The sequence below is a fragment of the Camellia sinensis genome, chromosome 3 (genome assembly GCF_055761805.1).
Source record: "Camellia sinensis isolate YWXY chromosome 3, ASM5576180v1, whole genome shotgun sequence".
In the NCBI taxonomy this organism is placed as follows: Eukaryota; Viridiplantae; Streptophyta; class Magnoliopsida; order Ericales; family Theaceae; genus Camellia; species Camellia sinensis.
In genome coordinates, this window is record NC_138963.1 from 184,221,169 (window position 1) to 184,247,909 (window position 26,741).

At 38.5% G+C, this 26,741-nt stretch overlaps 1 pseudogene; it reads left to right on the forward strand.

Annotated features, from left to right (window-relative positions):
• LOC114279928 (7-deoxyloganetin glucosyltransferase-like) overlaps positions 1-26,350 on the forward strand; it is a 34,449-nt pseudogene extending 8,099 nt beyond the window's left edge.
• Positions 26,351-26,741: the final 391 nt, after the last annotated feature.

A 26,741-nucleotide genomic window follows, 5' to 3' on the forward strand; every position in this document is an offset into this window, starting at 1 on the left:
ATAGTTAGTCTTGTTGTAGTGTAAAACTGTTTGTGAGATATGATTTATTGGTAAATATTCCATAAAAAAATACAAAAAATAAAAAACCTAATTTTTAAAAAATTAAAATCAAATACACTGAGGTCATGTTTGATTCACAAGATTAATAGTGAAGTATTAATAATTCTATTAAATTAGTGTGGTATTCACTATCCAATTAGATTAATATCCATTGGATTAATAATCCCACCCCTACCCCATTACTAATAATCCTACAAATTTGTTGGATTAATTATCCATTGGATTAATAATCCTAAACTAAAATGTTAAAACAAACATAGGATAATTGGACCCACAGATTAATAATCCTAATCCCATGCCCTAATCCACCCAATCAAACATGCCCTGAATGTTTTTTTTCTCTTGAAAGTCCAGATACAAGTTATTTAACCAATGGTTATCTAGACACTGTGATAGACTGGATACCAGGCATGAATGTCATACGATTGAAGGATCTCCCAAGTTTCATTCGAACCACCGAACCAAGCGACATTATGATCGATTTCATTTTGGACGTAGCTCACAATGCTCACAAAGCTTCAGCCATCATTTTCAACACCGTCGACGCCTTGGAGCATGATGTTTTGGAAGGACTATCTACAATGCTCCCACCCATATACACCCTTAGTCCTCTTCAGTCACTCCTTAATCAAATCCCACAAAATCACTTAAACACCATTAGATCAAGCCTCTGGAAAGAACAACATGACTGTCTTCCATGGCTTGATTCAAAAGAACCCAACTCTGTCGTTTACGTAAACTTTGGCAACATAACTGTGATGACATCGCAACAGTTGATTGAATTCGCTTGGGGACTTGTTAATTGCAAAAAAACATTCTTGTGGGTAATTAGACCTGATTTGGTTGTCGGTGACTCGGCAATTCTTCTACCTGATTTTGTGAATGAGACCAAAGAAAGGGTCTATTGGCTAGTTGGTGTCCTCAAGAACAAGTCCTGAATCACCCATCAGTTGGAGGGTTCTTGACACGATGTGGATGGAATTCAACTCTTGAAAGTATTTGCAGTGGAGTCCCTATGTTGTGTTGGCTTTTTTTTTGCACAGCAACAGACCAACTGTTGGCTCTGTTGCAAAGAGTGGGTATAGGGATGGAGAGAAACAGTGATGTAAAGGGAGAGGAGGTTGAGAGCTTGATTACAGAGTTGATGGGTGGAGGAGAGAAAGGGAAGGAGATGAAGAGTGTTAAACATATTAATATATTATTAAATAGAATAGTATAGTAATATCATTATTAAATAGTATAGTCTGTATCTAATAGATATAATATATTAATATGTATAGTATAATATGTATATAATAAGTATATAACTTTCGACTGCTTTCGGCCGATCCCTTCTTTCGGCTCCTTTTCTTTATTTTAATGAAACACATCATTATGATGTTTGTAATCCAGCTCCTATATTATGGAGCATCGAATTGGTTTCTCATTACAGAATGAATAACAGATAATTCTCTGTCAATATCACTCTCTCAACTCTCTTTCAATTTATTTCACATGGTATCAGAGCACAGGTGTTTCTCCTAAGCCTCTGCATCACACTTTCTTCTCTTGGCAGATTGTTGCATACCTCGTCCTTACCTAATACACAGATTGGACAACACCAACACCTTCGTCTCTTCACAACGAAGCCAACGCCACCAGATTCATCATCATCTGAGGTCCCACGCGCCTCCACGCGCCGCCAGAAAATTAGCCAACGCGCTGCCTCGCTTCAGACGCGCTCTACGCGCCTCCTACACTGTCCGGTGCTATTGTGCGCCACCGCCTCATCTGCTAACGTGAGCCGCGCGTTTCTGACGTCAGCCGACGTCAGCCCTTGCTGCTTCCGTGCGCCGTGTGTCTTCGCCTGCTAACGTGCGCCGCGCCAATCTATGCTAACTTGCGCCGCGCCAGTTTGACCAGCCGTTGACTTTTTCATTTTCTGCCTTTCTGGTCATATTTTTGGTCTGTTCACTCCTTTTCTGACTAATTTTGACCGTCTGAATTCACTAGTAACCTCAGTTTTTTCAGATTCTACCTCAATTGTGCTATTTTTCTCTCATGGATCGCCTGGACTCCTCTAATCACCCTATTTCCGTTATTCTTGACGGGACTAATTATGTCCTATGGGCACAAGCTATGTCTGGCTTCCTCAGAGGAAAGAAACTTTGGCGCATCATCACTGGGGATGTACACAAACCCGTTCAAGAGACCACGGATTCCGCTGCCACGGACTCCGCCACCAAATATGTTGACCGATTGGAAGATTGGGATAGTAAAAACTATCAGATCATCACTTGGTTTCGCAATACTTCCATTACATCTATCAGCCTTCAGTTTGGTCGGTTCCAACTTGACTCTGCTTCCTCTCCTGCCAAAGCCATCTGGGATTTTTTACAAGAACGCTATCAGACTACTGGCCTTGCTCACCAATATCAGCTTCTGAGTCATCTTCACCGTATGCGCCAAGAAACAACTCAGAACATTAATGATTTCCTCTCTCAAATGTATTATGTTTGGGATCAGCTCGCTCTTTCTGAACCTCCATGGGATTGTACTACGGATGCTGCCTTGTTTACTACTTACCGTGACCAACAACGCTTGGTTCAGTTTCTCATGGCTCTCACTCCCCGATTTGAGCCAGCCCGAGCATCTCTCCTTCATCGCACTCCTTTACCCACTCTTGAGCAAGCAATTTCTGAACTCCTGTAAGAGGAAACCAGATTTGGTACTCTCCATCCGCACCCTGTGGACTCTGTTCTTGCCACTCCTCAGATTCGAAGTTCTCCTTCCCCACCTTCACCACAGAAGTCCAATACCTGCAATTACTGTCACAACCGCAATCTTCCGTCAACTCATCTTCTGGTTCATTGTCCAGTTCATCTTTGTCGGTTTTGCAACAAGACTGGCCCTGGTCATCTCCAGCAAGACTACTTCCGCAATCCCGCCCGTGCCTCTCGCAATGGTCCTTCCACCGGGAATTTTTCTCGCAGCCACTCTCACCGCTCTGGGACTCAGTTTAAACCAATGCCTGCTCAACGCACTGCTGCTGCTGCCTCAGAGGATTTACCTTCCTCTGTCCCTATAGACCCTTCCACTCCAGTCTTCTCTCAAACTGATGTCGAAGCCATGTTTCAACATTTTTGGCAGAATTCCGGTACTCCTCCATCTACTGCTTTATCTGCCACCGCAGGTAACTCTTCTTGGTACTTTGACTCCGCTTGTTGTAATCACATGACTTTTGATCCTACTATTTTTACTCTTCTTTCTTCTACTCCTCATGTTCCTTCTATCCATACTGCTGATGGGTCTCTTCTGTCTGTAAGTCATGTTGGTTCTGTTTCAATCTCTCACTTATCTTTATCCCATGTCTATCTTATGCCTGCTCTTACTTTAAATCTTATCTCCATTAGTCAATTATGTGAGCATGGTCTAACTGTTACCTTTTCCCGTACTGGTTGTTTGGTGCAGGACCCTCGGACGGGGCAAACTCTTGGGATAGGCTGTAAGCATGGACGTCTCTACGAACTCATCCATCTTCATGTTCCCGATTCCTCTCAGATCACAGCTCCTACCACTGCTACCACTGCTCCTCTTTTATCTCCTTTTCAGCTTTGGCATTATCGTTTAGGCCATCTTTCTGTTGGTCGTTTAAAATCTTTAATTTCCAGTGGTCATTTAGGTCATGTAAGTTCTGATGTTTTAGATTGTGTGTCCTGTCAACTTGCCAAACAACCTGCCTTGTCATTTAATAAAAGTGCCTCTGTTTCTCTTGCACCATTTGATCTCATTCATTCTGATATTTGGGGACCCTCTCCTACTCCTACTATGAGAGGTGCACGCTATTTTGTTGTTTTTATAGATGATTTTTCCCGTTTTACATGGTTGTTTCTTATGAAAAATCGCTCTGAGCTCAAACAACTTTATTACAATTTTGCTGCAATGGTTAAAACACAATTTTCTAAAAATATTAAGCTTTTTCGCTCCGACAATGCCATGGAATATAAAGATTTTGACTTTCTTTCCTTTCTTCAGCGTCATGGTACTCAACCTCATCGTTCCTGTCCCGGTACGTCTCAACAAAATGGCCGTGCTGAACGAAAACATCGACATATCCTTGACACTACTCGAGCTCTCCTTCTGTCTTCCTCTTGTCCGGAACATTTTTGGGGCGAGGCAGCTCTCACTGCTGCTTACACTATAAATTGTATCCCTACACCTGTCATTCATAATCACACTCCTTATGAGCGTCTGCATGGCACTCGTCCCCCTTACACCAACCTTAGGGTTTTTGGATCTGCCTGTTTTGTTCTTCTCCAACCTCATGAACGTACCAAACTTGAACCACGTTCTCGCCTTTGTTGCTTCTTAGGGTATGGTATTGAACACAAGGGGTATCGTTGTTGGGATCCTCTCTCCCAGCGACTTCGTATCTCTCGTCATGTAGTCTTTTGGGAACACAAAATGTTTTCCTCTCTCTCTCTCTCTCTTTCGTTTGTCCGTTCCCTCATCCTCTCTGTTTTTTACTGACCCTTTCACGGATCTGTTCTCTGATGAGCTAACTCCACCAGCCTCTCTCGAGCCTGCCTTGCCTACCTCTAATGAACCTACCCTACCGCCCTTGCCAGCCTCCCTCGAGATCTCCGATGAGCTTACTCCACCGCCCCTACCCGCCTCTCTCGAGCCTGCCTTGCCTACTGGTCTGTCCCATGCACTTGCTCCTTCTGATGGTCCTGATCTTGCTCCCTCGGGATCCTCCCCTCCTGGTGAGTCTCTCCCTCTGGCTCCTCCTGCCTGTAACGCCCTCAAAATTAACCCACAATATATCATTGACATGCATTATTTAAAGAAGACAATTTATTAATTCATTCATCAGAGTATTACTAAATAAAGCATCACATGTAACATCGAATAAAATGCCCTACAGGCTTACATCTTTCCAAGCCAACACTTGGATTCAAAACATGAGTTCTAATCTCAATACAAGAAAAGCCCTAGGCTTGAATGTTTACATATACAACTAAATAACAACTATTAACTAAAGGTAGTCTCCTTCAAACCAGTTGCCAAACCCTCCCAAGTTAAGTCCTTGGAGGTAGTTTATCGCCTGAACCTGAAAATGATGTTCCCATAAAGGGTGAGCCACAGCCCAGTAGAAATATACTAAACCACATATAAGCAATGAATAAAGCAATAGCATTCAACAGATGGTTAACCAAACTAATAAATTACTTCATTTTACAGTCTCATGACACTATTGCCAAAGATACATTTTACTTTCCAATTTTATCAACATGGCTCAGAACCTGGCCAAACTTATAACAGTGAATCACATATATCATATTCACATCCTTCCAATATCAACAAACAAATGAGACTCAAGCTCAAATCAAACACTTCAAACTTCCAGATTGATACACATTTTAGTGCTGTATCAATAAAACACTTCTATATAAATAAGCACACATAAAAGTGATGCTAATGGAGTCCATCCCCTATCTCCTCCCAAACAAAATCCGGTTTAGAGGTCCATCCCCTATCTTCCCCTAAATCGTGGAGTACATCCCCTATCTCCTCCCACACACAAAACAATGTATGCAAATGCTATGCTCAATCAATACACGTATTTTCTGTATCAATGTAATAGTCAAAATTAATGACTTAACCAATGTGATTAGTTTCAGTTATTCCTAATCCACATGCAATGTCTACAACAATCACGACTATCCTCCACCGATAGCCCAAAACAGTTATTTCTAAACTGAAAATAACTATGTCAACAATTCAATAGACAAATGATTCCAATTACCCAATTACGCTATTTAACCAATGAATTCCCCAATTCCATGAATTTAACCATCTTTTCCCAATTCCATGAATTACTTATACAAATTAATTTAATAATACATCTATGGTTTTTCCCAAAATTTACCAAAGTAACCCCAACATATCAAATTACCAAAACTTAGAACAAAACCTATAAAATGGAGTAGGAAATCCCTACCTTGAAGAAAATAACCCGAATGGAGAAGATAGAGATGAATGCCCAAATTCCAATGTGCTCAAAATCACCAAATGTTCAGATTAGAATGAAGCCCAAGCCGCCCTCTATCTTTCTTACAAAGAACTTAAGATGAATTCACACTAGAAGTAGATGAACACCTAAAGAGAAGATGAGTTTTGAGGGAGAGAAGTCGGACCTAGGGTTTAGAACCAAAAAGAATAAGAAAAGACTGATCAAAACCCGCTGCTGCGTATATAAACTGGACAGGCTCGCTCGAGCGAAGACTTGGTCGCTCGAGCGACCAGACACAGAGAAACTACGCTCGAGCCAAGGAAGCCTTGCTCAAGCCAACAAGCCAAAAGCTCGCTCGAGCGAAAGAAAGCTCGATCGAGCGAAGAACTCAAACCCTCAGGTCTGTAACCAGACACACGCTCAAGCGAAGGAACAATTGCTCGAGCGAAGAACAAACTAACTCGCTCGAGCGAAGAAAAGCTCGCTCGAGCCAAGAATGCGAAGCTACAGGTCCAAACCAGAAACAAACTCTCGCTCGAGCTACCAAACCCCGGCTCGAGCGAAGAACCAAAAACAACAGCTCGCTCGAGCGACAAACTCCTCGCTCGAGCGAAGATCCAAAATACTGGACAGCAACACTTGATTTCTAAACCCAACCAACCTGAAACAAACCTGCCCAACACATCCTATAATTCCAAATGAGAAATAAGGGACAACAACAACCGTTATACAATGACAGAATCTACGGAACCTAAGTCCGGATACAATAATCAAATGGGAGAAGACCGGGGTCGCTATAACCTCCCCCCCTTCAAAGAATTTCGTCCCCGAAATTAAGCATAAGTTTTTGAAAACAGATTCCCTTTTTTTTTTTACAATTCATTAGTAAACATCTTGACCCAAAACTGGTCATTTCATCTTTTTATCAAGAGGCATCTCACATTATACATATAACACAACATATATCTCAACCTGTATCATTATTATGCATTATTCCTTCCAATGTTAACAATTCCCATATCATATTCAATCGCATGATATATACAACCCATTCAACAATGTACTCAACAGATGCAATATTACACTAAACTTCTATAATGAAGCAAGTTTCAAGATACATCCATGTACCAATACAAACTCAATGTTTTACAGCTTAAGACATATATAAAGCTCTTAAGTTCAACAATAAAACAGAATCTAATTATAAGATTACAAATCAACAAACATGTCCGGATATTTTTCACGGACTTCCAATTCACGCTCCCAAGTGGCTTCCTCCACTCCATGATGTTTCCACAAAACTTTTACCAAAGGGATGGTCTTGCCTCGCAAAACTTGATCCCGCCTATCCAATACCCGAACCGGTCTCTCCTCATACGAGACATCCTCATCAACCACTAAATCGGTCCAATCCAACACATGTGATGGATCCGGCTCATACTTCCGAAGCATACTCACATGAAACACGTCATGTACTCCGGACAACTGCGGTGGCAAAGCTAAGCGATAAGCAGCCTCGCCAATCCTCTCAAGGATCTCGAACGGACCAATGAACCGAGGGGACAACTTCCCACTCTTCCCAAACCTCATCAAACTCCGTCTAGGTGATATCTTCAGAAAGACATGATCACCCACCTCAAACACCAAAGGTCTCCTCCTACGGTTGGCATACGATTTCTGACGACTCTGTGCTGTAACAAGCCTCTTACGGATAAGCTCAACTTTCTCCGTCGTTTCTCTCACCAACTCTGGACCCAACAGAGGTGCATCACCCACCTCGGCCCAACACACAGGAGATCTACACGGTCGGCCATACAAGGCCTCAAATGGTGCCATACCGATACTAGACTGGAAACTGTTGTTGTAGGCAAACTCCACCAACGGCAAGTGCCTCTCCCACGACCCACTAAAGTCTAGAACACAACCCCGAAGCATATCCTCAAGTATCTGAATAGTACGCTCGGACTGTCCATCAGTCTGAGGATGATAAGCCGTGCTAAAGGTCAACTTAGTGCCTAAGGCACTCTGCAAACTCTGCCACAACCTGGCAGTAAAACGAGGATCTCTATCTGAGATGATCGTCACTGGGACCCCGTGCAATCTCACTATGTCCCGAATATACAAGTCGGCAAGATGATCTACCGTATCCCTTACGCGCATAGGAATAAAGTGCGCCGACTTAGTCAACCGGTCTACAACCACCCATATAGCATCACTACCCCGCTGAGTCCTCGGAAGACCTACAACGAAGTCCATAGTGACATGCTCCCACTTCCACTCGGCAATAGGCAAGGGTTGCAACAAACCCGCTAGCCTCTGATGCTCGGCCTTCACTTGCTGGCAAGTAAGGCACTTAGATACGAAAGCTGCCACATCTCTCTTCATACCCTGCCACCAAAACTGGCGACCCAAATCCCGATACATCTTAGTGCCTCCCGGATGCACCGCAAGGCGTGAATGGTGGAACTCTCGGAGTACTTCCTCTCGGCAAGACTCCGGCACAAACAGACGGTCTCGGTATCTCACACTGAGGTCGGGATACACCGTCAAACCTTTCTCAACCTTTCCACCGGAAATCTTCTCACGGAGAGATTCTACCTTAAGGTCACCTCTCTGAGCCTCTAACAGTTGAGTCACAAGCGTAGGCTGAACAACAACAGAAAACAAGGCTGCAGCCTCAACGGATTCGCCCAGAAATAAATCAAACTCCCCAAGTGCACCCAATATCTCCCATTCTCGAATGGCTATACTAGCTATGTCACCAACAGGTTTCCTGCTAAGGGCATCGGCCACCACATTGGCCTTTCCCGGATGATAATGCAACTCAAAGTCATAATCCTCTATGAACTCCATCCACCTCCTCTGCCTCAAGTTTAAGTCTTTCTGTGTAAACAAATACTTCAAACTCTTATGATCCGAGAACACCTCGAACCTCTCACCATAAAGATAATGCCTCCAAATCTTCAAGGAAAATATCACAGCTGCTAACTCTAGATCATGTGTAGGGTAATTCTGCTCGTGAATTTTCAACTGACGTGAGCCATAGGCAACTACTTTTCCCTCTTGCATTAACACACAACCCAGACCCTCTCGTGAGGCGTCACAATAGACTGTATAACCTAACCCCCTCTCTGGAATAATCAATACTGGAGCGGTAGTCAATCTAACTTTCAACTCCTGAAACGACTTTTCACAAGTCTCACTCCATACAAATTTGACTCCCTTCCGAGTCAGTCTAGTCAACGGTGATGCTAATCTGGAGAAATCTTTCACAAACCGATGGTAATACCCAGCTAATCCCAGAAAACTGCGGATCTCAAATACACTCTTAGGCTGTGCCCAATCCTGCACTGCCTCTACCTTAGATGTATCAACAGACACTCCTTCCCCGGATACCACGTGGCCTAAGAATTTGACTTCCCTCAGCCAGAACTCACACTTCCCAAACTTGGCATACAGCCTATGAGCTCTAAGTAACTCAAGCACCACCATCAAGTGTGCCTCGTGCTCCTCCTCAGAAGGCGAATAGATAAGGATGTCGTCCACAAAAACGACTACAAACCGATCCAAGAATTCCCGGAAGATCCGGTTCATCAAATCCATAAAAACTGCCGGTGCATTGGTGAGCCCGAATGGCATCACCAAAAACTCATAATGGCCATACCGCGTACGGAATGCCGTCTTCGGAATATCCTCCTCACTGACCCTCAACTGGTGGTAACCTGATCTCAAGTCTATCTTAGAGAAACAACGGGAACCCTTCAACTGGTCAAACAGATCATCTATACGAGGCATAGGGTACTTATTCTTAACCGTAGCCCGATTCAATTTTCGGTAATCTATACACAGTCTCAAAGCACCACCTTTCTTTTTAACAAAGAGGGCTGGTGCTCCCCACGGCGAAACACTAGGACGTATAAAACCCTTGTCTAGCAACTCCTGGAGCTGAATCTTCAACTCAACTAACTCGGCTGGGGCAAAACGATAAGGTGCCATAGAAATCGGCGCCGTGCCGAGCACCAGGTCAATAGAGAACTCAATCTCTCGATGCGGTGGCAAACCAACAAGATCCTCGGGAAAGACGTCCGAGTACTCACAAACCACCCTTGGCAACTCAATCTGAGTCTCAACATCCTCACTAATCGAAAGGTTAGTAAGTAGACCACTAAGCTCACTCCGTCCTCGCGGAACATACCCCGGTGGCAACACATCACCAACCCGGTCCCCCAGAAAATGAAAATACTCTCCGCTCACGGTACAACAAGTGACCCTCTGGCGGTAGCAATCAATAACTGCCCGGTATGACGATAACCAGTCCATACCCAAAATAACATCGAAATCCCTCATAGGCATAACTACAAAGGAAAATGGGATTCTATGATAATCAACCTCTATATCACAACCCCTAACACCTTGTTTCAAGATCAATTCACCCCCAAGAGGTGACACTACACAAATAGGAGATGCTAACTGTGCTAACTCCAACTCCAAAACAGATGCAAATGCAGCAGACACAAAGGAATGAGATGCACCCGTATCAATCAAAACATTAGCAACCAAGTTGCAAAACAAGAAGGTACCTCTCACAACTGATGGTGCTGGCACAAGATCCTGCGCGGTAACAGCATACACGCACCCAGACGACCTCTGATCAACCTGCTCAACCCTAGGAGCATAAGATTGCTGCACCGACTGAGACGATGAAGCCCCACCCTGATTGGCCTTCGAGGCCTGACCCGACTGAGCTGGCTGCTGACCCTGAATCGGCCTCAAACCAGATGCACCAGATGTGCCACCCAACTGCGGGCAATACCTCTTCATATGCCCTGGCTGACCACACTGATAACACGAGAGTGGCTGACCTCTACCCTGACTCTGGCTCTGAGATCGAGCCGAAGAAGATGCTGCTCTCTGAACTCCTCCCCTCTGAGGACAAACTGGAGACTTGTGGCCCAGCTGGCCACACTTGAAACAGGTAATGTCTCCCTGACTGCCTTTCCCCGAACTAGCACTCGGCACAGGAAAAGTCGATCTAGAAAAGCTACCCTGAGACTGCTGGGGATTAAAACCCTTCTGTCTCCTACCATCATTCTGACCTTCCTGACTCCTCTTGGAGCCCTTCTGTCCTTCCTCCTCCTCCTGCATCATAATTTCCATGTGGGCTGCAGTATCAACCATACGCCCATAATCCCGAATCATAGTTCCCCCAACTCTCAGCTTGAGGCCACGCCTCAACTTCTTCTCAAACTCAATACAACGGCGTTCCTCAGACACCACCAACTCAGGTGCAAACCTGGACAAACTAGTAAATACAGCCTCAAACTCGGCCACTGAAGAACTCGACTGCTTAAGCTGACAAAACTGGTCTCGCAGCTTCTCCCTGACAGCTGGAGATAAGAACTTCTCCTGGAAAGCATTCACAAAAGCCTCCCACGTACCTCCTATACGCCCCTTAGTAAACTTCCACCACTGACCCGCATCCCCCTTCAACTGGAAAGATGCCAAGGTCACTTTCAACCCCTCGTCTTCGATGCCAAGCATCTCAAACGTCTTCGTTGTCTGTTCGAGCCATTCATCTGCCTTAAGCGGCTCTTTTGGATCACCCACAAATTCATCCGGATTAGACCGGAAGAACTCCCTCTTCAGAAAGGAAGGTCCTGCATCAGCAGCAACAACCTGAGCTTGATTCTCAGCTCTGAGAATGCCTACTGACTCCCTGAATGCTCCTGCTATCTCTCGAGCTAAAGCGCCCATAGCCTGCTGACCTACTGGCTCGGCCACATTGGCCTGGCCAATTCCCTTTTGAACTGCCGGAATCTCCTCTACCACGCCTACCGCGTCCTCGTCCTCGTCCCGACATCCTAATAAAGGAAACAAAGACTTTAGCACATTAATAAATGTGCCGAAGCTAAACACTCGCGTCCTAATGCAATGGACAACAATAATTCATTCCACGTAAGCACATAATCACATAAGCACCTACGAATTTCATTCCCGGATAATGATAGTCCCAATGCGTTACCATAGTTCCGGTTGAAAGCAGCAGTGATCAAGTGCCTTTCCAACAAGACTACTAGAAACTCAAGGGTCCAATCAACATCCTAGAAACTACATTCCATACCCATATAATCACATAAACATGTTATCACATAAGCATATAACATTACACTAAGTCTCTATCAAACGAGACGAACCCAATGTGATACTAATCACTTCCTACGTACCCAAAGTATTCAAACCCGGTACGCTCTGATACCAAGTTGTAACGCCCTCAAAATTAACCCACAATATATCATTGACATGCATTATTTAAAGAAGACAATTTATTAATTCATTCATCAGAGTATTACTAAATAAAGCATCACATGTAACATCGAATAAAATGCCCTACAGGCTTACATCTTTCCAAGCCAACACTTGGATTCAAAACATGAGTTCTAATCTCAATACAAGAAAAGCCCTAGGCTTGAATGTTTACATATACAACTAAATAACAACTATTAACTAAAGGTAGTCTTCTTCAAACCAGTTGCCAAACCCTCCCAAGTTAAGTCCTTGGAGGTAGTTTATCGCCTGAACCTGAAAATGATGTTCCCATAAAGGGTGAGCCACAGCCCAGTAGAAATATACTAAACCACATATAAGCAATGAATAAAGCAATAGCATTCAACAGATGGTTAACCAAACTAATCAATTACTTCATTTTACAGTCTCATGACACTATTGCCAAAGATACATTTTACTTTCCAATTTTATCAACATGGCTCAGAACCTGGCCAAACTTATAACAGTGAATCACATATATCATATTCACATCCTTCCAATATCAACAAACAAATGAGACTCAAGCTCAAATTCAAATCAAACACTTCAAACTTCCAGATTGATACACATTTTAGTGCTGTATCAATAAAACACTTCTATATAAATAAGCACACATAAAAGTGATGCTAATGGAGTCCATCCCCTATCTCCTCCCAAACAAAATCCGGTTTAGAGGTCCATCCCCTATCTTCCCCTAAACCGTGGAGTACATCCCCTATCTCCTCCCACACACAAAACAATGTATGCAAATGCTATGCTCAATCAATACACGTATTTTCTGTATCAATGTAATAGTCAAAATTAATGACTTAACCAATGTGATTAGTTTCAGTTATTCCTAATCCACATGCAATGTCTACAACAATCACGACTATCCTCCACCGATAGCCCAAAACAGTTATTTCTAAACTGAAAATAACTATGTCAACAATTCAATAGACAAATGATTCCAATTACCCAATTACGCTATTTAACCAATGAATTCCCCAATTCCATGAATTTAACCATCTTTTCCCAATTCCATGAATTACTTATACAAATTAATTCAATAATACATCTATGGTTTTTCCCAAAATTTACCAAAGTAACCCCAACATATCAAATTACCAAAACTTAGAACAAAACCTATAAAATGGAGTAGGAAATCCCTACCTTGAAGAAAATAACCCGAATGGAGAAGATAGAGATGAATGCCCAAATTCCAATGTGCTCCAAATCACCAAATGTTCAGATTAGAATGAAGCCCAAGCCGCCCTCTATCTTTCTTACAAAGAACTTAAGATGAATTCACACTAGAAGTAGATGAACACCTAAAGAGAAGATGAGTTTTGAGGGAGAGAAGTCGGACCTAGGGTTTAGAACCAAAAAGAATAAGAAAAGACTGATCAAAACCCGCTGCTGCGTATATAAACTGGACAGGCTCGCTCGAGCGAAGACTTGGTCGCTCGAGCGACCAGACACAGAGAAACTACGCTCGAGCCAAGGAAGCCTTGCTCGAGCCAACAAGCCAAAAGCTCGCTCGAGTGAAAGAAAGCTCGATCGTGCGAAGAACTCAAACCCTCAGGTCTGTAACCAGACACACGCTCGAGCGAAGGAACAATTGCTCTAGCGAAGAACAAACTAACTCGCTCGAGCGAAGAAAAGCTCGCTCGAGCCAAGAATGCGAAGCTACAGGTCCAAACCAGAAACAAACTCTCGCTCGAGCTACCAAACCCTGGCTCGAGCGAAGAACCAAAAACAACAGCTCGCTCGAGCGACAAACTCCTCGCTCGAGCGAAGATCCAAAATACTGGACAGCAACACTTGATTTCTAAACCCAACCAACCTGAAACAAACCTGCCCAACACATCCTATAATTCCAAATGAGAAATAAGGGACAACAACAACCGTTATACAATGACAGAATCTACGGAACCTAAGTCCAGATACAATAATCAAATGGGAGAAGACCGGGGTCGCTATACTGCCTCTACTCGACCACACCGGGTAACCCAACCTTCTACTCGTCTTCGTGACTTTATTGTTGGTTCTACTGCTTTTTCTACTTATGAACTGACCTCCTATCGCGAGGCTCGCTCTAATCCTCTTTGGCAGCAAGCTATGACTGATGAATTACAGGCTTTAGACAAAACTCACACTTGGGACATTGTTGATCTTCCTCCTGGCAAGACTGCCATTGGTTGCAAATGGGTCTACAAAATCAAAACTTGTTCTGATGGATCTATTGAGCGCTACAAAGCCCACCTTGTTGCCAAAGGCTTCAACCAAGAATATGGTATTGACTATGAGGAGACCTTTGCTCCTGTTGCTCGTCTCACCTCTGTTCGCAGCCTGATTGCAGTTGCTACCACTCGACACTGGGATCTTTATCAAATGGACGTGAAAAATGCTTTCCTTAATGGTGTTCTTCTTGAGGAGGTCTACATGCAACCTCCCCCTAGGTCTACTTATCCATCTCATAAAGTCTGCAAACTTCAGCGTGCTTTATATGGTCTCAAACAAGCTCCGCGCGCTTGGTTTGCCAAGTTCAGCTCTACTATTCATGACTGTGGTTTCACCTCCAGTTCTTATGATACTGCTCTTTTTATCCGGAACACTGCTCAAGGGACCACCTTGCTTCTTCTTTATGTGGATGATATGATTATCACCGGTGACGATCTTGATGGTATTCTATGCCTTAAACAGTTTCTTAGTCATCATTTCGAGATGAAAGATCTTGGTCCTCTCAGCTATTTCTTGGGTCTTGAAATCTTCCATGATTCCACGGGGTCTTTTCTCTCTCAGGCTAAGTATACCTCTGATCTTCTCACCCGTGCTGGTCTTACGGATTGCAAGACTGCCTCCACTCCCCTGGAGCCTCAAAGTCGTCTTACACCTCTTGATGGCACTCTTCTCTCTGATGCTACCCTATATCGTCAGCTGGTTGGCAGCCTTGTCTATCTCACTGTTACTCGTCCTGATATTGCCTATGCCGTTCATATTGTCAGCCAGTTTATGTCAGCTCCTCGTACCTCTCACTATGCTGCATTAGTCCGTATCCTTCGTTATCTCAAAGGTACCTTGTTTCATGGACTTCATTATTCCGCCCGCTCCTCTCTCCAGCTTCGAGCTTTTTCCGATGCTGATTGGGCTGGGGATCCTACTGACCAGCGCTCTACTACCGGGTTCTGCTTTTTCTTGGGTGATTCTCTTATTTCTTGGCGCAGCAAGAAACAAACTCTTATTGCTCGCTCCAGTACCGAAGCTGAATATCGTGCTCTTGCTGATACTACTCAAGAGCTTCTCTGGCTTCGTTGGCTTCTTGCTGACATGGGTGTTTCTCCTTCTGGCGCTACTGCCCTCTTTTGTGACAATCACAGTGCTCTTCAAATAACTCACAATGATGTTTTTCATGATCGCACCAAGAACATTGAGATTGACTGTCATTTTATTCGTCAACACGTCACTCGTGGTACTGTCCATCTCCATCCAATCTCCTCTACTGATCAACCTGCTGATCTCTTCACCAAAGCTCATTCTCCTGGCCGCTTCATTGAACTTGTCTCCAAACTCCAGTTGGCTGATGTTTGCCCTCCTTGAGTTTGCGGGGGGCTGTTAAACATATTAATATATTATTAAATAGAATAGTATAGTAATATCATTATTAAATAGTATAGTCTGTATCTAATAGATATAATATATTAATATGTATAGTATAATATGTATATAATAAGTATATAACTTTCGGCTGCTTTCGGCCGATCCCTTCTTTCGGCTCCTTTTCTTTATTTTAATGCAACACATCATTATGATGTTTGTAATCCAGCTCCTATATTATGGAGCATCGAATTGGTTTCTCATTACAGAATGAATAACAGATAATTCTCTGTCAATATCACTCTCTCAACTCTCTTTCAATTTATTTCACAAAGAGAAAAGTGATGAAGTGGAAAAAGTGGTTAACTGTGTGCTTAAGTCTTCAAAGTAGTATTCAGCCAAAAAAAATGTCTTCAATGTAGTTCGTGAAGGAGATAAACAAACTTTTTAAAAAAAAAATTTGATTTTTGATTTTTTGTTCTTTGTTATTTCATATTATCATGTGAAATAATTTAATTATTGGAGGATCGGAGAAGAATTTGAATGCAATAATTGATTAATCAATATATATTTATAAAAATCATTTTGCTCGTACATATGAGGTAAGAAAAACTGAAAAATTAGCTTTGAAACTAGAATTTCAAATTAATTTGCTAAATGCAATATTAATTGTAGACATTCTTGAAATAAGGAAGCATAGTCTGATTGCAACTTAGTTGCAAATTTCCAGAAAGTTCATATTGCTCCGGGTAAAAAATATGAGAAAAGTTAGGGATCATGAAAATTTTTTCATGAAAATGATCATGAAAGAGTTATGATTCTTGGATTACCTTGATTTGTGTGTGGTGCTTTATTCTAAGTGTAATCTAAGGGTCATAAAACTTTCATGATTATTTTCATGAAAAATTTTTCATGATACCTAACATTGTTGAAAAAATATATATATATTATTCTCATAAATTTAGCCAATAATCGAGACTAGTAAGCAGATCAAAGAAATAAAAAATAATCAACGTTGTGTCTTGCGTTAGAAAAATGGTTTTACAACTATAAAATAGCAATCGTTCACAACAAAACCACATAACAAGATTTGATCATTTTCTATAACCACCCTCGTCAACCAAATTAAACACCCATCTCATGCAGGCAACAATTTCTATCACTAATAACAAAGCTTGAACCCTATTTGATTTCATTTCCTTTGTTTTGTGGCCGGTGGTGGGGGAAACAAATTTTGGTGGTCCAAGAGCACCATTTGACATGCCTCTCACCAATCGCCAATCATCATGCCCCCTGTTATTTTCTCATAATTCAAAATAAAATCGTGAATTCCACATCTTTCATCGATCGTAACACTCTTGAAACATTACATGGCCATGCTGCTTAACCACCAAATAACTACTTGGTAGTAGGCCATGTTGTTCTTGTTTAAGGGGCATTGCATTTCTCAAAGGGTTTGGCTTCTTTCGTGTTGAGATCTTACTTGAGAGAGTATTTGGATTTGGTAGACTCATTGTGAGCCAAATCTTGGTTATCTGAACTGTTAGCACTACAACAAAAAGCACTTTTGGGGACTAAAACTGCATTTTTCGTCGCTGAAAGTAGTAGAATTGGCGACTAAAATGAAATTAGTCGCCAAAATTAATCACTTTTGCCGACTAAAAGAGTTTAGTCGCCAAATATAAGGGTTTTAGCGACTAAAAGGCAGTTTAGTCGCGGAATGTAGGGGTTTTAGCGACTAAAGGTTGTTTAGTAGCCAAAAGTCACGGTTTTTGGCGACTAAAATGATTTAATAGTCAAAAGTGATGGTTTTGGCGACTAAAAAACAGTTTCGTCGCCGATTATAGGTGTTTTGCCGACTAAAAACTGTTTGGTTGCTAAAAGTGAAGCTTTTTGGCTCCAAAAAAAATTAGTAGCTAAAAACAGTTAATTGCCGACTAAAATTCAGTTTCGTAGCCAAAAGGGGACGTTTTTGGCGACTAAAAACAGGTTTAGTCGCCAAAACTGCTTATTTTTAGGCGGAACTTAATTTTTTAGCGACTAAATAATAGTTAGTAGCCGAAAATGATAGAATTGGCGACTACAAATTTAATTTAGTCGCCAAAAGTGGCCTAAATTTTTTTTTAGTAAATAATTTATTTTTTACATAAATTATAGTGAATTAAAATAATTATTTTTATATATATTGTTTTGTATTAATACCGGTCAATATACTATATAAATAATATATATTGCATATATATTCATGTGATGTTGTAGTGGCATAGTGGAGGGAGTGTGTTGCAAAAAGGTTTGGAATGTGGGACGGTTGGCGCGGTTCTGAAACTCAGAAAAAACAAAAAAAGTGGGTTTTTTTTTTTTTGACGGAAACACCTTTGGCGACTAAAATTATTAGTCGCCAAAAATCTTTATTTTGGCGACTAAGCTGTTTAGTCGGCGATTCAGTGAGTATTGGCGACTAAATTATTAGTCGGTAAATGTATGATTTTCAAAAGTGTAAAACACTATTGGCGACTAACACTTTGGTCGCTAAAGACCTGTATTTTGGCGACTAAAAAATTATTAGTCGCCAATACCTACGCCGACCACGTATACGCGACAAATGTGGGGACTAAAAAATTTTGTCGGGGAAAGTAAAATTTAGACTTTCGGCGACTAAAAACCGACTTTTGGCAACTAAAAATTTAGTCGCCAAAAGTGCTTTTTCTTGTTGTGTAGCTTTTTATGACTTGTTGAGAAGAATATTTATGTAAAAAAATCAAGATTATTGCATTTCAATAACTATATATGTTTGAATCACATTTGACATAAATAAATTGACGGTAAATATAATTTCAAGAATACCTGTCCAATTTTAAAGACAAATGTGATTTAAACATATAGCTACTGAAATTCAATTATCTTAATTTTTTATATAAATATTTTTTTTAACGATTTTAAAAAGTGAACAATTTGGATTATCGAAATTTAGCTCACAATGGGCCTACTAATCCCAAATACTCTCTTAAGTTGGATTCTCAACATGTGAGAGGCCAATTCTTTTCTGAAAAATAATATATATTTTAAGAGTTACCTTGTAATCTTAATAAATATACTAACATTTATTAAGATGTAATAAAATTATTGTAAGTTCTACAATTTTAATATAATCAGACAAATTCTCGTAAATGTTAAATTTGTGTTGTAAAATCACCAATGCTTTTAACGTACCATTCGAAAGCTAACAAATTTCATTAAAAATATATATTTTTTTATTATCAAATTTATCATTTTATTTAACATTATATTAAATTTATGATAAACTATTGAAAATTCTGTACATGGTGTTGGGTCTTACACATTGCGGAGTCCATCATAATTTCAATAATTGTCAAAATTATGGATAATTTATTATGTGTTTCTATTTTTACCATATCTAAGAGCATGTTCAACTATCTCAATAACATTTAAATTTATTATTTTAATTTTAAAATGAGATTATTAAATTATCTCGACAAAAAACAGAACGTCTTCATACGAAATGAAACGCAATTGATTGTATTGGAATTTTTTGAATTATAATAGGCATAAAAGATTGTCACGTAATGTTGTCCTCTAAAGTGTTGAATGGCGAGATTGAGAATTATTTGGTTGGTAAAACTTTCAAAAAATTCAATGTTAGAACTGGTCAATTCATAGTACAATTATGTCAACATTTTACCCAATGGTTGTTCAAGCTGGAAGGCGTGCGCTTTGGATAAAAACAAAAAGTCAAAAATGTTACAATTTACAAACAAACCAATATGCCAAAGGGTTTGAAATTGAGAGGAAGCCGCCGTTGGGCATGAGATTTTTTCGAGGTTAAAATTAATTTAGTTATTAAAAGATAAAATAAATTATAATATATCATATTTAAATTATAATTACTCCCTCCGTCCCATAATATTAGTTCTTTATTTTATTTTTTATTGTCCCAAAATATTAGTCCCTCTTCAAAAATTAAGTACAAAAATAATATAAATTTTTTATTTTGCCCTTCTTTTAAATTCATAAACAATATAAAAAGTACAATTATGACATTAATATTCTTTAAAAAGTGTACTATCAAAGGGTAATTTTGGAAAATTAACTTTTTTAAAGTACAATAATTGTACTACCAAAAAAAGTTAAATTTCCCAAAAGGGACCATTATTTTGGGACGAAGGGAGTATTTAATTTTTTGTCTTATAAAAATAAAAAAAAAATTAAAAAGCTCAAATTGAAATGAATTTTTTAATTCCAAATTAAAATTATCAAAAAATTAAAAAGTTAAAATGTCAATTCATTTTCCAAACCCATGAGATTGTCTTGGCTTTTTCAATTGAACATCACTTCAATCATGTTGGGACATTTTTGTTGGTTTTTGCAATCGTTGATCATGATGAGTGAGTGTTAACTACGGCATTAAACTTTGAAAGCAATTCGCTGGACATCACTTCAATCGTTGATCATGATGTGTCGAGTGTTGGACTAGGGCATTCCAATTCGTATTGCAAAAAGAAAGCCCCAAGGTAAACGAAAGGTGCATCAAAACAGGTAAACAAAGGTTTTCGGGGAAGTAAATTCCAACATGGTCAAAAGAAAAATCTCCCAGCGCTGTAATCATAACCCCAGCAGCAGTCAAACTACAGAATGAATTACCTGAAATAAGATAGAGATGCAAACAGCCATATTAATTTAAAAAATAATAAAATAAAATAAAATAGAAAAACAGAAAAATTATCTACTTACGTTGTGTTTAATTAAGAGATTTGGGGAGGGATTTTGAAAGGAAAAGGAAAAAGATGTGTGAAACTAGGTGAAATGTAAGTATATTTTATTCACATTTCACCTATCTTTTCTATTTTCCTTTCCAAATATCTCTTCAAATTTTCCAACCAAACACAACATTAAAGTTGTGAGGTGAAACTTTTTATAATTGGCAACAAATTCACAGAAGACAATTTTGGGTCAGCTCAGCTACTGATTTACAAGCTCAAGGTACAAACCTTGAGGTCCATGAGAGACCACTTTTGAGAACCAACAATGGCACTCCTCACCATTGCTAAGAGGCTCCCCAAAACACATCTCAAACACTCATTCCCCTCTCTCCTCCACTCATCACTTACTCAACCACCACTTCCACCTTCATCCTCTTCACATCAAACACACCACTTCTCTCTGACATTTTATCAAAATGTCTACCATTTTGTGAAATTCCCTTTCAAAGTAGTCATTGCAAAGTGTGCCAGTTACAAGATCCCATTATTCAAATGAAAGCTAGAAAATTAAAATTTCAATTAGAAGATAATTCGAGCCACTATTGCCACTGCTACAACTAAGGGTAGGTGATATCCAGACTCTCTGAATCCATTTGACAAATTTAATCTGAAATTTACGTCGTGTTTGGTTGATTGATTTAGGAGTAGATTTGAAAAGAGATAGGAAAAGAGAAAATGTAAGTAATATATAAATAAAATTTATTTACATTTCACCTACTTACACCCACTTTTTTCTTGTTCCTTTCCACATCTCTTATCAAATCTCTTGACCTAACACAGTTAAGGATTTGAAATTGAGGGTAAAGAGATGAGATTGTTTTGGCTTTTTCAATTGAACCATCCTGTTAAATTCTTCATTTGAATGTTCTTTTTCATGAATCTTTCAAACAGATCATTAATATAAAAAAAATTTGAGCATTTATACACAATTCCTAATTTACAAACTTGTACTCAATTACTAACTAAAATTCTTTGAATCTTTAATGTTGTATTTGGTTGAGAGATAAGAGAGAGATTTAGAAAAGGAAAGAGAAAATATGTGTGAAATTAGGTGAAATATAGATATATTTTATTCATACTTCATCTATCTTTTCCTTTTCTATTTCCAAATAAATAATGCTATATGCACTAATTTGTGTACTAATTGATGATGTGACATAATTTAAGAAGTTTTAGTAATTGTAATGTGATTAATGAGTGTGGTCAACAATAATGTCATGATTAGTATTGGTACACTAGTTAGTACACTAATTGGTACATGTAGTACCACCATTTCCAAATCCCTTCTCATATCTTCCAACCAAACATAACATCAGTCTCATTAAATTTTTAATAGTCGGAATTACTCTTCAAACAATGAGTATTCATAATTTATGATTTTCTAGAACGGATGCTTTGATTTTTATTTTGATTTCCAAAACTTTCAAATTGGATAAACTAAAAAAAATTATGTGCAATGTTTTTTTTTTTTGAAAAAATTAAAAAAAAAAAATTATTTGTTTTGTGCAAAACTAAATTTTTTTTGCCTAAAGGAGCATAATGATAGAACATTGATTTGCAAAACTGAAAAAAAAAAAATTAAAAATGAAAAAACTGATAATGTTCTCAGTTTTAAAACTGAAAAAAACTGATAATGTTCTATATTTTATTGGATAGTTGAATCAAACTAATAAGTAGAAGAGCAAAAACGTTTAATCTCATGCTCTGTTTTTTTATCAGTTAATGAAATAATTATCGGGAACATTACTATGAAAGATAAGTGTGAGTTTTGAAATAAGTTTTGAAAAAAGAAAACTTATTTAGTTATGAGTTTTGAGTTGTATTTTAAAATTGTTTTGAATTTATTTATTTTTAAATATTTAAACATTTTCTTAATTTTATTGTTTTAGGATAAATATTTTTCATTGTAACTATTTATTTATTTTTTTAATGTGTGCTATATTTACTACATTTGTTTTTCATTTCTTCACAATTTTTGTATTGGTTAAGTATAATTTTGATTAGTTAACACAAATCTAAAACATAACAAATTATTTTGCAAATACTTAAAGCCAACATAAAATTCTACATTAGTGTATCAAATTCAAATCCTGATGATTATGACCATTTGGACATTGTTAAAAATACCGAACGCAATTCACTTTCATTTGTGCCATCCACTCTCGCATGAACCCAGCCCCACAAGCAAAAAATATTTTGAATATTTAAAATTTTAATTTATTTATTTATTTAATTTATTTATTTCAAATATTTTATTTAACTTTATTTAATTTTTATATTTTTGTAAATTTTAAAAAAGTTTTAATCATCCATATATATCTAAATCATAACAAATTATTTGGCCAACACTTAAAAAAATAACAAAATATTTTTTCAAAAAAATAAAAAAGATTTTTTTTTTCAAAATAAAAAAATATTTTTTCAAAAAAAAATAATAATTTTAAAGAACAAAATAAAATATTGATTTTTTTTTTTAAAAAAAAAAAGAGTTTTGAAAAGTTGTTTGGTTATGAATTTTATTGAGAAGAGTTTTGGACATTTTATTTAGTTATGAGTTTTGAAATTTTTTTATCCTAATCATAATTTGAAAATCAAACCAAATGCTACCTAAGTTTTTTATTTTTATTTTTTATTGAACCATGAATGTAAGTTGTATAGTCAAAAAGTCTAACAACACAAAAAAAAACAAAATAATAATAATAATAATAATAATAATAATAATAATAATAATAATAATAATAAATATTGGGGAAATTGTGAATTAGTTAGAAGACCAAAAAATAATTACAAAATGGTGGACAAGTTTATAATTTTTATCGTTGATTTAAAATTTATTTGAAAATATGGGCTGAATTGTAATTTTCACAATATATATATATATATATATATAATGGATCCGCTATCCTATTCCTAATAAAAAAGATTTAATTAAACGGCTATGCCAAGCTGTTGTTTTCAGTAAATTCGATTTAAAAAGTGGTTTTTGGCAAATACAAATTCATCCTAAAGATAGATATAAAACTGCATTCAACACTCCCTTTGGTCAATATGAATGGAATGTCATGCCATTTGGTTTAAAAAATGCTCCTAGTGAATTTCAACATATTATGAATGACATATTTAACTCATTTAGTCATTTCTCCATTGTCTACATTGATGACATATTAATTTTTTCAAAATCAATTAGTGAACATTGGAAACATTTAACTGCATTCTTTTACACCATTAAAAGTCATGGTCTAGTCATTTCTGCTCCTAAGATCAAATTATTTCAAACTAAAGTGCGATTTTTAGGTTATGATATTCACCAAAATACTATTTTACCAATTAGTAGATCCATTGAGTTTGCCTCCAAATTTCCTGATGAAATCCTAGATAAAACCCAATTACAAAGGTTCTTAGGATCCCTCAATTACATTGCTGAATTTTATAAAGACCTTCGGAAAACTTGTCAACCTTTATTTGATAGGTTAAAGGATAATCCTCCTCCTTGGTCTTCTGTTCACACTTCTATTGTTAAACAAGTCAAACAGTATGTCAAGTCTCTTCCTTACCTTGGTATTCCCACTGAAAACTCATTCAAAATTATTCAAACTGATGCCTCTGACATTGGTTATGGTGGCATTCTTCTCCAGCAAATTACTCCTCAATCATCTGAACAAATTGTTCGCTTTCATTCTGGTGTCTGGAATAAAGCACAATTCAATTATAGTACTATTAAAAAAGAAATTTTATCTACTGTTTTATGTATTCAAAAATTTCAAGATGATATTTTAAATCAAAAATTCTTACTTCGTGTTGATTGCAAATCTGCTAAATTTATTTTAGAAAAAGATGTTCAAAATCTTGCTAGTAAACAGATTTTTGCCCGTTGGCAAGCTATTTTAAGTATTTTTGATTTTGACATTACCTATATACCTGGTTGTCAAAATTCCCTACCTGATTTTCTTACCCGGGAATTTTTACAGGGGGGTAAGGGATGACTGCACCATTTATCGCTTACCATAAATCCCGAATTACCTATTTCAAAACCTTAATCAAACAGCTTACCCATCGTATTCACCGCCTCAAATTAGCCAGACCAACTACCAAAAGAGCCCAGTATATCAATTACCAACAGATTCAAGCTCGCCGCAATTTACTTGCTCACAACTACAATTGTTTACATCATCACCAAGATTATCTAGATCTTCTTTCTGGTTGCTAATCACTGTTTATTATTTCACAGATGTCTCGTCCAAGGCCTCCTTCAAAGGCTTTGGCCTCCTCTTCCACTAAACCAAATCAACTTATTGTCCCTCCTCCTTTGGAGTCAGTTACCCCCTCTTATTCACTCGACCTCATTAACCGTTACCAAACCCTTGGTACTATTCATCGCCCTGATTATTCATCCGCATTGGCCTCTGATCCTTTTGTATCTAGCCAATCAATTTCAGTTACTCCATTCCCAGTTAACCCTGTTAAAACATCTAGGTCTGAATATACCAATTCACATGTTACCAACCTGTTCTATAAAGAACCCAGTCACCCACGAAATCAACCCATCAATGACATTGCTAAATTCCATTTTGGCTCTGGATGCCATTTCACCCTTTCTCATCCAGAGAAAACCCTAGCCTACTACAAAGATATTTTAATCAACCACCATTCCATTTTGATCAAACCAATTCAGGACCGTACCTATGCCTATAAGGTCTTATACCATTCACTCTATATTCACAACATTGTTTCCATGGCTGAATGGGGCAATCCTAATCAGCTTCGTGATTTACCTGGCCATTCTATTCAATATAATTACCATGATTACGTTGATGCTTGGTTCAAGATTTTCTTGTACCAAAATGAAACTTTTAGTCATTCTTGGTTCATCTCCTTTGATCAGAAATTCAAATCCGAATTACCCACCTGGTTTCTGAGATGGTGGACTCACTATGGCGCCATTTCAGATATCCTCCCTGATGATCTCAGCCACATAATTCATTATTTTGCCTCTGTTTACCCATTTTCTACTCACCAACAGCAATTTCCCTTATTACTCATATTTATTGCTAAATACAAAATTCCATGGATATTCAAATGGCATTATGGGATTGATGATAATATCATCATCCGTCAACAGACAGTTAAATGGTGGGTTAAGTTCAATGTTCCCAGAATTCTTGAAATTGTTCAAGAAGAATTCCCACCTGATCAATGTGCTCCAACTCCTGCTCTTGCTAAAACCCAGCAGAACCCAATTGCTGTAGTTACTCAAGGAAATCAGCCTAGTCTTCCTCCAGTCAATCTTGGAAGCCCCTCATCTAGTGGCTCCAAGCCCAAATCATCCAAATCAAAGTCCAAAGCTGTTGCTGCTCAACCAGCCCAATCAAAGCCCAAATCAAAGGCCAAAGACAAGGCAAAGCCTATTCCACCTCCGGCTCAGCCCAAGGTCAAGAGTAAATCCAAGTCATCCAAAGAAGACATGATCCAATTGGCCCATCAACTGTTGAATCAAGCTAAAGCCCAATCCACCGATTCAGACCATTCAGACGATTCAGCTCAGATCCATTCCTCTGAAGAATCAACCAATCAGTATTCAGGACCCGAGTTTCAGGATGCTCAGGATCCGTTTATCTAATCAACATTGGATTCCATATAGATACAAATTAGCTTCAATCAATACTCTTTTGAGAAAAGCTGCCAATTTGTATTTATATTGATTCCATTAGTCACACGTTCCACCGAAAGTGATGAATAGTAAAAAGTTACTGTTCACTTTTACTGTTCACTGTCACTATTCACCAGTCAACTTTTGTTTAAAGCTGCTCAACTATTCAATCAATCAACCGAAAGCAACCGACAGTATCTGCTTTACTTCATGCGCTGCTAGCTGCTTTCCTCAGTCAATTATTGCTTTTCTTTTCTTTATTTTGTATATAATGTAATCAAGTTGAACTCATTCGGCAGACTTAGAAACATTCTAATATCTAAGAGCTCTGAGTGAAAACCAACACCCTGGTACTGTAACC